Source organism: Halyomorpha halys, unplaced genomic scaffold, assembly GCF_000696795.3.
Source record: "Halyomorpha halys isolate HHAL.00 unplaced genomic scaffold, Hhal_1.1 Scaffold667.1, whole genome shotgun sequence".
NCBI lineage: Eukaryota > Metazoa > Arthropoda > Insecta > Hemiptera > Pentatomidae > Halyomorpha > Halyomorpha halys.
In genome coordinates, this window is record NW_027114120.1 from 573,051 (window position 1) to 581,187 (window position 8,137).

At 30.5% G+C, this 8,137-nt stretch overlaps 1 long non-coding RNA gene across 1 annotated transcript in view; it reads left to right on the plus strand.

The window, feature by feature from the left end:
* LOC106685177 (uncharacterized) overlaps nt 1-1,545 on the plus strand; it is a 6,128-nt gene extending 4,583 nt beyond the window's left edge. Inside the window, exon 3 of the long non-coding RNA XR_001343806.2 lies at nt 1,351-1,545. This is a non-coding gene — a long non-coding RNA (uncharacterized lncRNA). The remainder of the gene's footprint in view (nt 1-1,350) is intronic.
* The last annotated feature ends 6,592 nt before the right edge of the window (nt 1,546-8,137 follow it).

The following is an 8,137-nucleotide window of genomic DNA, read 5'->3' on the forward strand; positions in this document are numbered from 1 at the left end:
CGGGCCAGAGCAACCTCCTCCCTGCGGCTGTTGCGGTAGGATGGCGACCATGGTTTTACTGATCGTTTTATTTCTTTTAATTTACTGGGAGAGCTTTCATCCCACTTGACCAACCATTTTTCTAATATTTGTAATTTAAGGGGTGTACTGAGTTCTGATGGGGTAAGAACGGCGGTGCCTCGGCCTGGGAGCGTGAGTGCCTCTCTGGCAGCTTTGTCTGTGAGCTCGTTACCAACAATCCCAATGTGGCTTGGAGCCTATAGTAATACGTTTGAGCGTATATTGTTGTTGCAGCAAACACGTAGAGAGAAGCAATTTTTGATTGTCTTGCTTTGCTCCAGTCCTTAGCACTTTCATATTGCTAGGATAAATTACATGGATTAAATTGAACTATTTAGTATAAAAGAATTTTTATTTCTAAAGTAAACTTAATCTAAATAATTAATAGTTTTTCTACAGAGAAATTGACGCAGCATTTGCAAGACACATTAAAATTTTTTACAATTCTTATATCAGCTCTCATATCAACATTTACAAATACTGCGAATGATATTGGAACTATTATCTCATCATTGATTTGTATAATTAAATAAATTATTATTTAATAGTTAAAAATAAATAATGAAATATAATAAATAAAATTTTTATTTTATTATTGTAAAGTAAATATCAATATTAATAAAATATCAATTCATTATTTCCTTTTCACAAATTTCACTTCTATTGCCTAGTTTTTTTTTTTTTAGTTTTTTTTTTGTTACGATTTTGTATTATTTATTTTGTAGAAATTTTTTATTATGTTGATTGTAAAGTTGATAAACTCATTACAATTAGTATTTGAATACTGAGTATTTGGTTATATAATGTTTTATAAGCAAATGTAGACCATTTCTCTATTAAATTCACCAACATTTGAATTAAGGATGTTACATCCAGATCTGGAAGCTCCGATTTCTATTCAACCCAAAAAAGGAAAATTCCTGGTAAAACTGTTATGGTCAGAACTCGCTAGAAATGATGTATTACTATGTAGAATGTTACAATGATTACTTTAAAATCAAATTGACCTAATTAATTTGAGTGAAATTAGTGAAAACTTCAAAAAGATTATTGGGGAATTGAAAATAAAGAAAAAAATGAATTTATGGATGCACCGATACCTACAGAGGTATACCGTAAGAAAAAATAATATCAAAATTAAAAAATAGATTATTTTTACTAATTTTTATTGTTTAATTAAATAGTCTGTATAATTTTTTGCAACAGATAAATTGGAGTCACCTAAGTTTAATCAATTGTTATATTCGAACAATTGAAAGATTTATATAAATAAAAGATTTTTATAAACAGGAAGAAGGGAAGTGTGGAATAGTGAAAGGAGTATTAGCGAGATGTGTGAAGATGAGCCACGGGAAGTGAATGGAAAAAGGAGGAAGGACCAAAAGAGGAGCCTTCAATTATAAAGGAATTATGGTAAAGCGAATCTTCCGAGTCTGAAAAGATCTCTCTCTCTGCCTCTCCCATGCTCTGCGGCTTTGAATTGAATCATCACGAATACAATGGATAGGATATCTCGTCTTGATTGTACATAGTTATTTGTCTAGAGATATCTTACCAGTTGATTTAATAAGTGAATTCATCAATTAATATGTTATAAAATTGTTTAAAATTTAAACTAATATTCAGTGTAAAGTCAAAAAGTTACAGTAAGTAAGGATAAGTCATTGCAACAATTAATCAATATAATTAAATTAGGATCAATAATTGAAAAGTTAATTACTAATAATCAAAACATTAACTAAATCATGTGGTTAAATATAAGATATTAGAACTTAACATGGTTTGTGGATCTTTTCTAAGGACGCACTTCCAGCATTGATCTCAGTAGAACTAATGAACTATGTTTAGAAATCGTCTAATTAAAAAATAAATTAAGTTTTTTTTTGTTTTTATGAGCAACTATTAAAGCGAATCAGCCTTTTGTTTGTCACAGAGGTTTCAGTGCAGACGTTTACTACATATCTAGTTCCTTCATAAACGATGCGTTTCTTTGAAATCCTATATTTGGTTATGTATTAATTTATAATGTAAAAACAAAACGTGTTATTTGGTTTTTGGCATAAGAGACGAAACAGGAAAGTAACAAATGTCCTTTCTTTTAAGTCAACCACTAAAGTATTTTGATTGTATCACAATGACACCCACGATTTTCAAATTTATACTCACCTGTGTTCACCAATAAATTTAACTTCAAAAAGAAAAAAATAAATTAAAAGTTTAATATGCTATTAATTCTTTTTATGGATGTGATTAGTATAATATATAATTTATAATATAGTAAGCCATACTTTCACTAATAAAAAAAAATTATACAAGCGATTTGATATTGTTTCGCCAAGTATGATTGTTTGAGGATGCCCTCTTATGGAATTTTTAATAGGACTTGGAAATATTCCCTATAAGTGAAAACAGTGTTGGTAGCCATATTGGCCGGTACAGATGAAGAAATAGCTCGAACATTTTAACAAGGTAACTTTCTATAAATAGACATGAGTGAGTAGAACTTCACCACAGTCAAGCAAGAGGGACGGCGGCGGTGGCAAGATGAGAAGAAAAGAACAGGAGAGAAACCCGACTTCCACTGTAACATCCAAACCAAGTAATCTATAACCCTTGCCTTGTAAACGTAGCAATAATCAAAATTAATCCAAATTTTAACGATTAAATTGTAACACTTTTGGCTAAACAAACACATTCAAATAGTTCATAAAGATTAAAAGAATATAGGTTTTAGATTGGAGGAAGATAGTCCAGGGGACTGTCAATAAAAGTTTGAAAGTAGTACCAAAAAACTATTTATTGTTAACTAACGTTCCAACCAACCACTTTGCAGGGCTTCGTCAGGGCTGATAAAAATCACGTTCTGATGTCAACTGAGGGTATTTGTAAATAGACATTCATTATATAGGTTTTATTCAATTTTGTTCATTATAATTATAATTTATTACAAATACAGTCAACTCCAGCGATACGAGCAAATTCTAAGTAATTCGGGTGATATTCCCCAGCAATCGAACCCGGGGAATACTTAAATAACACAATGATTGCATGAGAAATTACGAAGACATTAACTTATTTAGAAATAACGTAATATGGTCAGTGTCTGCGTGGTTGAGGATATCAGAAAGAGACTCAAAATGGATCTATATGAAAAATCTAGTTCTAAAAGCCTGTGACGCGGAATCCAGGAGAGTTATTAGTATGATTTTTTGACGCCTAGTTATCCACTGATCCTCAATGAACACTGTAACAAGTTTAGATTTACTTATAAATTTATACTATTTTTTAGGTACACATAAGCTTCATCTTTTAATTGCTTTACAGTTATATTGGTGTAAAATTCTCATTAATTAATGTTCTCATTAATTAAATTTAAATTTTAGAAGAACTAGAAATGTATTTTATAAACAATAGTCCTTGTAAAAACCTTTATTTTCAAAAAATAAGATAGAGTGCAGAAGCTGAATTGATTTTGGCTTTGCTGGGACCTCAACCTACTTGGCTTGATCCTTCTTTTGTCTTAAGGAACTCCCAACAGTGACTCTATTTGTGAGATTTAGTATAATAGAATTCCTCACATCTATTTCATTAAAAAATATAATTTTCTTAGGGCATGTATGGCGTAAGGTAAAGTGAGTTATTTAAAAAATTTAAATCTTTCCAGGGTATAGAATTCATTGGCTCATCATTTTACGGTCGTTTTTAAAACAAAACCTATACTTCCATATTAAATTTAATCATTACGGTTTTGTAGACATAGGAGTTTGATCAACTTAGAATATCATTCATACATAGAACCTGCAAATTTTTCATAAACAATACAGATATATCTCATCATAAAGACTAGTGGTCTACAACCCATCGGACATCTAAGCCAAAAATAAAACCAACTGCGGTCCTCCCCAAATTGTTGTAAATGGGGTTCCTCATTCAGACTATATTTGAAAATTATGTAGCTTAAAAGGACAGTTTCAGTCTTTTTATTATGAATTTGCCTGTTAAAATATGTTACCCAATATCTAAACATCAGGAAAGACAATAATTAAAATATCACTGACAAGAAATCCTCAAAGAAATATGTGCTGTACAGTGAACTAACAAAATTATTTTAAAGCGTTACCGAAATCGTATGTTATCTTTTTTAGTATTTTACTGCATAAAATTCTGATGATAATAAATAATCATAGGAACACATATTCCAATTAGTAATAACGAAAAAAAAAACTCGTTTCTTTAAATCTCATATTAAAGAACACATCAAAAGCTGCTCATAATGATTTGATTCACTTTTGTTATTCAGCCTGCAAACCTTACATTGTTCATTTGTTGCTTCGTTCTGAAATTTGACATGTTTGCTGTGTTCACTCAAACGGCTTTTCGATAATGTGAAACGAGGCCTTAAACGCATTTTTATAGAAAATATTACATCGAAAATTTAAACCAGTTACAATACCATACATAGGTGTTAGAGAAAGCATCAAAATATCTTCAGGATTCAGTACTAACTGCTTCAACAAATTATATTGCTTTATTTTTTTTCCCACCATTCCTGAAACTGGAAAACTAACTGAGAGCTTTAAAACATTTCTTTCTTTTTTTCTTTTTAATACCATCAAATCAGTCTTAATTAACTGAGTAAATGGAAATATAATGCTTAAAAAGTAATTCAGTTGATGAACTCACATTAAAAGTAATGAGCTACTATAAGTAATTAAATTGAATTTTCGAAAGGACGTAACATGCTAATGAACAAATATAATGGATACAGGAAAACAAGAAAAGCATTTATAGATTTTTCATCGTTAATTAATTTAGAGACAAGAGGTCGTATGAGAATAGCTGTAACATTCCGTTTTTTGGTACCAAATCGATACTGAGGCTTGATAATTTCGTACAGTGTTGGTATTTGTTCATGATAAAATGTTCAAAAAGTTTTAACAGGTTTAATAGATTGATATAATATGTAGGCTATTAGCGTGCTATGATGTGTATGGCAATGTTGTACTAGATATTTTTACTACAACACGTTCAAGCATGCTTATTGCAAAAATTAAATCTATAATAATTATAATAAACAGAATTGTTTTTAGGGGGAACGATATCTTATACGTTATATAATTAAAATATATAAATCCTAATCATTTAAACTGCAATTAGTTTTGGTTAACATTATCGAATGTTAGAGGATAGTTATCACGCTGAGCGTAAATAAAAACGTTTGTGATTTTTTAAATATATGTTTAGCTGTTTTTGTCTGATTATTATAATAACACCTGTTTTTTCTTAATTTTGAAAAAGGTTTTTCATGTCAAAATTTTTAAATTTTTATCCCATACGTATTTTACGAATAGCCAGACATTTTTATAGCAGATGGTAATATTTTCCTAAGATATTTAAATGAAATAAGTTAATGATCTCCTACTGGAAGAGTTTCTAAAAACTAATATGAAATTGGTGAATGACACAATCTTCCTTATTTGAATATATTAGTTTAGTTTACAGACAACGACGTTTCGGGGTTATCCCCCATCTTCAGGCTGTTAGAAAACAAATTCAACAAAATTTAACATATGCTTACAATATTACTACTGTATCACATTATTCGTTGAACTATTGATAAACTATTTACCTGATTAAATTTTTTATATATAATGTATAATTAACACCTTATTTGTACACCCCTTAAATTACAAATATTAGAAAGATGGCAGGTCAAGTAGGATGGAAGCTCTCCTAGTAAATTAAATGAAATAAAACGATCAGTAAAACCATAGTCAACATCCTACCGCAACAGCCGCAGGGAGGAAGTTGCTCTAACCCGCTTGAGAATAGGTCATACTCTCCTCACGCACTCTCACCTGATCAGAAAACTGTCACCTCCAACGTCCAAATATTGTCAGTCCATTTCCACAATACTCACTATTTGCCAACAATAAATAGGATAAGACTGACCCCAAATTTATCTGAAGCTCTCACAGACGAGGAAGCTAAAATTACATTAGTGTTTAAATCTTTAAAAGCATATCACCTTCTTTCTAAATTATAACTCCTCTTCGATTTTAATTTTAATTTTATCATTTCTTTTTACTTTTATCATGTCATAGGCGTTGATGACCAGAGGTTTTTATGCCTTCAAGCAACAATCAAAAACTCCTTATTTGTCATTACGTGCTAATATTGAACATATTATTGTCAATTATTAAAAAACTTTTTATAATATCAACTATTATACATTTTTAATCAAGGAGTTTAATTACTTTCCTGAAGGATATTTTTCATTATGATAACAACCAAATAAACTATAACAATAATCTCCTACCTCTATTACTAGCAACCTGAAGGTGGGGGATAACCCCCAAACGTCGTTGTCTGTGAAATAAACTAATATATTTAAATAAGGAAGATTGTTTCACTCACCAATTTCATATTAAATGAAATATTTGTATGCAATATGGCATTGCCGTTCTGGTAAACCAACCATATTGCGGCATGGGGGATGAGCTCGAGAACATATCGCTATAGAGCAAGTGAGCCCTGGTTGACTAGATAGGCATAAATCTGTTGCACAGGTGGGAGGTAAATGCTATAGAAAGGAGGGCTGTATAGCTGAATGATTAATGAAATCGCGTGAGGTGGTGAAGCGAGGCCGCTTTGTGCCGGCGCTGAATGATGCCTTTGTGGGTGGATAAGGAGGTCCCTGAGCAGCCAGCTCGAGTGTGAGCTCTTTAGTTAGTTGCCTTCTTGGTGACTATCCTCTATCTCTTTATGCCTTCAACTTGGAGTCAGTCCATCACACCTCTATCCCTAGGGTCGGGCAAGCAATCATACGCTTAGCTCCAAGTGCTACTAGCAATGTATACCCATGGCACATGGATATGCCTCGTCTTTCATTTATCTCAAAATTAAAAATTTAAGAGACCTTCAACAGCTACAGTCCATTTTTAATGACTTGAACCTCGTTATACGGTCTGTTGCTGCGGCAACAAATTGTAATAATTAATTCCGTACCCTGACGTACCATATTGTATATATAGTTGTAAACATTTTATGTTAACATGTGTTTAATTTATTAATTTAATGTAATTTACAACTGTACAAAATAATACAATAAGTAAATATGTTGACTTTCTTGCATTTGTTGGTATAATTATCACTCTTAGTTTAAATAGTGCTTTAAAATATTTAATGTGTAGTCTTATTATATTGAATATCTTATTTTCTTTTTATTACAAAGATTAGTACATTAAAATGTTTTCATATTAAATTTAATTATTCATCATTAGTGGTTCGATATTCTTCAAAAAACTTCATTGAGATTTCACTATTAATTGATAAATCTGATTTGTAAATTAATAATATAAGATTACCTACTTCTATATTTGATAGTTTTTAGTTTCACATATTAAGCGTTTTAGTTTGTTTTTATTTTTTTAAATATATGGCCTTTATAAAACAAATAACTAGACGATTGAGACAAAAACACCTGAGATTCAGGCATATTTAAAATTAGTAAATACTAAAAAAAAAAAAAAAAACCTTTTGTTAAGCTCCGGATGTTGATGATACAGTGAGGTATTGTCCAGGGAATTATGGTAACTTAAAATAACCATCATTTGAGAGTAATAAACTGGTTTTAGTGCCTTGCCACCATAAGGAATATGGTTTTTGTTTATGGGCCTCCCGGAGATGAACCTTTAACGTCCTTCCAGAATATGAGGGAAGTTCTGTTATCAACATGGGACTTTGCAACTAATCAGCTTTCTTATACGGTTATGTCCGACACATAACATCGCGCAGTCTCCATTCCAGTTCTGGTAAAGTTTTTACTTTTGATATACATCTTTATTATTAATTAAGTCGACCAGGTTTATGCTAAGTTGTGATATAGCCACCATACTAATATGCAATTACTAAAAGATGTATATTTTTTTATGTCAAACTTCTTTAAAAATTACCTAAATTAAAATATATATTACTAAATATAACAAATTGAATTAAAATATTTTTTTTAGTGCACTATATAAAAATAACTTGTGATTTTAATTAAATAAAAAATTGGTTTCAAATGTAAAATAAT